The sequence below is a fragment of the Anomaloglossus baeobatrachus genome, chromosome 11, assembly GCF_048569485.1.
Source record: "Anomaloglossus baeobatrachus isolate aAnoBae1 chromosome 11, aAnoBae1.hap1, whole genome shotgun sequence".
Taxonomy (NCBI): Eukaryota; Metazoa; Chordata; class Amphibia; order Anura; family Aromobatidae; genus Anomaloglossus; species Anomaloglossus baeobatrachus.
Window position 1 is genome coordinate 189,696,138 of NC_134363.1, and position 4,879 is coordinate 189,701,016.

Below are 4,879 nucleotides of genomic sequence, written 5' to 3' on the forward strand. Positions count from 1 at the left end.
AAATATGAAAGTTCTTAGTATTTGGTTATTAAACGGTTTAGTAATTAATCTCGGATTATTTTATCAACGAGAATGAGCGACCGAGAGAAACAGAGCTGCGCTCACTATTCTGCTGGTGCAGTCACTGTGCACATACATTACATTGCTGATCCTGAGTTACCTCCTGTATTATATTCCAGAGCTGCACTCACTATTCTGCTGGTGCAGTCACTGTGCACATACATTACATTACTGATCCTGAGTTACCTTCTGTAGTATACTCCAGAGCTGCACTCACTATTCTGCTGGTGCAGTCACTGTGCACATACATTACATTACTGATCCTGAGTTACCTCCTGTATTATACTCCAGAGCTGCGCTCACTATTCTGCTGGTGCAGTCACTGTGCACATACATTACATTACTGATCCTGAGTTACCTCCTGTATTATACTCCAGAGCAGCACTCACTATTCTGCTGGTGCAATCACTGTGTACATACATTACATTACTGATCCTGAGTTACCTCCTGTATTATGCTCCAGAGCTGCACTCACTATTCTGCTGGTGCAGTCACTGTGCACATACATTACATTGCTGATCCTGAGTTACCTCCTGTATTATACTCCAGAGCAGCACTCACTATTCTGCTGGTGCAGTCACTGTGTACATACATTACATTACTGATCCTGAGTTACCTCCTGTAGTATGCTCCAGAGCTGCGCTCACTATTCTGCTGGTGCAGTTACTGTGCACATACATTACATTACTGATCCTGAGTTACCTCCTGTATTATACTCCAGAGCAGCACTCACTATTCTGCTGGTGCAGTCACTGTGTACATACATTACATTACTGATCCTGAGTTACCTCCTGTATTATGCTCCAGAGCTGCACTCACTATTCTGCTGGTGCAGTCACTGTGCACATACATTACATTACTGATCCTGAGTTACCTCCTGTATTATACTCCAGAGCAGCACTCACTATTCTGCTGGTGCAGTCACTGTGTACATACATTACATTACTGATCCTGAGTTACCTCCTGTAGTATGCTCCAGAGCTGCACTCACTATTCTGCTGGTGCAGTCACTGTGCACATACATTACATTTCTGATCCTGTGTTACCTTCTGTATTATACTCTAGAGCTGCACTCACTATTCTGCTGGTGCAGTCACTGTGCACATACATTACATTACTGATCCGGTGTTACTTCCTGTATTATACTCCAGAGCTACACTCACTATTCTGCTGGTGCAGTGAAATTTCTTCTCTTTTACCATGCTTTCCAGCTGTGCTCACACTGCTGCTGCCTCCACTGCTGTAATCTCCCAGCACTCCCTGCTTGTTCAGTGTCTGCAGTTATTTCTCCTTAGTAATTACTCGCATCTTGTGCCGTATGTAATTGATGACATTTGTAATCACACGAGGTTGTGGCCTCCGGTTTCTTTGCAGCAGACGGGCGACTTGCAGCAGACGGGCGACTTGCAGCAGACGGGCGACTTGCAGCAGACGGGCGGCTGCGTTTCGTCCTTCATTAGTCCGGCGCGGTCTGTATACTCAGCCCTTTAGTGTAATGTGCCAGGAATCTGGCCGTTCCCCCGGGAAGCTGTAGCTGCAATCATGTGAGTGATCGATAGCTGTGATGGGCTGCAGCGTTACCCGTGTGGTTTCCTCTCCAGAACGCGTCGTATCATGAGGCCGCGTGTCCCCGAGCTGGAGCGCTGCCTGCCTGTGCTTCTCCAATCACATAGGAATCAGTGTAAATAACATTCCCTGGATGAGAAGCTGCGCACAGTGATGCGGGTGTGCACGAGCCCCACCGAGATTGCAAAATAACCAACAATGCATCTCCAGCATCCGACGGTCAGACGGTGACTCCACTCGGGGTGAGGCGGTAACTCCACTCGGGGTGGGGCGGTGACTCCACTCGGGGTGAGGCGGTAACTCCACTCGGGGTGAGGCGGTAACTCCACTCGGGGTGAGGCGGCAACTCCACTCGGGGTGAGGCGGCAACTCCACTCGGGGTCAGGCGGCAACTCCACTCGGGGTGAGGCGGCAACTCCACTCGGGGTGAGGCGGCAACTCCACTCGGGGAGCAAAGAAGCCTTGTAATTAATGTTAGCGAGAAAAACAATAAGGGCTCGTTCACATTAGCATTTACATCAGGAGAGTGCAAGGTTTCAAAATCTCGCAATCAGGCCAATGTTAGGAAATGAGGCCGAGCAGATCTGCAGATGACGCTCGGCTCTGATCGCGCTCACTATAGTCGACGCTCAGATCACGCTCGTGGCAGACGACGCTCAGCTCACGCTCACTATAGACGACGCTCGGCTCGCGGCAGACAAGGTCCGGCTCGTGGCAGACGAGGCCCGGCTCACGCTCGCGGCAGACGACGCTCGGCTCACGCTCGCGGCAGACGACGCTCGGCTCACGCTCGCGGCATAGTTTAAGCTGAGTGTTATTAGCAGATCGCATTCCATGCTGTACACTAGTGTGACCCCGGCCTAAAATTTCAACATGAACAGAAGTTGCCGGACTGCAGCTGCACGCTGGGCTCAGACTGGATGACTTTAGTTTCAGGCTGGAATGAGTTGATTGACAACACTTAACACTCCCCAAGGATTGCAAACCTGCGCCGCGATCAGGTGTGCACAAGCCGCTGCTACATGTGATGGAGCAGACTGAGCACCTCAGGGACCGGCGCACGCTTTCTGTCTGTGTCATTGTGCAGGAAAAAACAAAATATCATCCAAACAGAGCGAGGGTGAATTGAGGCAGAATTAATAAAAGTGAAAGTCACCACTGAGCGCCGCTCTGCTGGAATACAGCTTTACGCAGCAACAAATCCAATATGATTCGCGAGACAAAGAGCTCGGCCGCCTGTAAAGTGACCAACAGGTGAAAAGCCGCCACTATCCAGTATATCACAAGGAAGCTGCTGATTGGCCGTCACAACCTCCGGGCTCTGTTCACACGCCCGATTAGCAGCCCCTAGGCTCTGTTCACACGCCCGATTAGCAGCCCCTAGGCTCTGTTCACACGCCCGATTAGCAGCCCCTAGGCTCTGTTCACACGCCCGATTAGCAGCCCCTAGGCTCTGTTCACACGCCCGATTAGCAGCCCCTAGGCTCTGTTCACACGCCCGATTAGCAGCCCCTAGGCTCTGTTCACACGCCCGATTAGCAGCCCCTAGGCTCTGTTCACACGCCCGATTAGCAGCCCCTAGGCTCTGTTCACACGCCCGATTAGCAGCCCCTAGGCTCTGTTCACACGCCCGATTAGCAGCCCCTAGGCTCTGTTCACACGCCCGATTAGCAGCCCCTAGGCTCTGTTCACACGCCAGATTAGCAGCCCCTAGGCTCTGTTCACACGCCCGATTAGCAGCCCCTAGGCTCTGTTCACACGCCCGATTAGCAGCCCCTAGGCTCCGTTCACACGCCCGATTAGCAGCCCCTAGGCTCCGTTCACACGCCCGATTAGCAGCCCCTAGGCTCCGTTCACACGCCCGATTAGCAGCCCCTAGGCTCCGTTCACACGCCCGATTAGCAGCCCCTAGGCTCCGTTCACACGCCCGATTAGCAGCCCCTAGGCTCCGTTCACACGCCCGATTAGCAGCCCCTAGGCTCCGTTCACACGCCCGATTAGCAGCCCCTAGGCTCCGTTCACACGCCCGATTAGCAGCCCCTAGGCTCCGTTCACACGCCCGATTAGCAGCCCCTAGGCTCCGTTCACACTCCCGATTAGCAGCCCCTAGGCTCCGTTCACACGCCCGATTAGCAGCCCCTAGGCTCCGTTCACACGCCCGATTAGCAGCCCCTAGGCTCCGTTCACACGCCCGATTAGCAGCCCCTAGGCTCCGTTCACACGCCCGATTAGCAGCCCCTAGGCTCCGTTCACACGCCCGATTAGCAGCCCCTAGGCTCCGTTCACACGCCCGATTAGCAGCCCCTAGGCTCCGTTCACACGCCCGATTAGCAGCCCCTAGGCTCCGTTCACACGCCCGATTAGCAGCCCCCAGGCTCCGTTCACACGCCCGATTAGCAGCCCCCAGGCTCCGTTCACACGCCCGATTAGCAGCCCCCAGGCTCCGTTCACACGCCCGATTAGCAGCCCCCAGGCTCCGTTCACACGCCCGATTAGCAGCCCCCAGGCTCCGTTCACACGCCCGATTAGCAGCCCCCAGGCTCCGTTCACACGCCCGATTAGCAGCCCCCAGGCTCCGTTCACACGCCCGATTAGCAGCCCCCAGGCTCCGTTCACACGCCCGATTAGCAGCCCCCAGGCTCCGTTACATAGGTTTATAAAAAGACCTAGGTGCATCTTGTTCAACCTTCCTCCACCAGTTCTACACCTGATCACTAAGTCATTTATAACCAACAATGTTGTGTCCTGAGGAATCCTCCGCCCGGATATAAAGCTGTTATAGTATCTGCCATTACTACCTCTTGTGGTAGTGCATTCCACAGTCTGACTGCTCTAACTGTAAAGAACCCTTTCCTATTTAGCTGTCGGAATCGCTTTTCTTCCCCCGCAGTGAGTGCCCCCTGGTCCTTAGTATTGTCTTTGGAAGAAATAAGTCATGTGCCAGTCCTTTATATTGACCGCACATGTATTTATACATATAAATGAGATCTCCTCTGAGACGTCTTTTTTCTAAGCTAAACATATCTAACTTTTTCAACCTGTCATCATATGGGAGGCCTTCATTACTCATCATACGGGCGGCCTCCATTACTCATCATACAGGCGGCCTCCATTCCTCATCATACGGGAGGCCTTTATTACTCATCATATGGGCGGCCTCCATTACTCATCATATGGGCGGCCTCCATTCCTTGTAATAGTATAGTTGCCCGCCTTTGAACTGACTCTAACTTCTGAATGTCCTTTTTAAAAT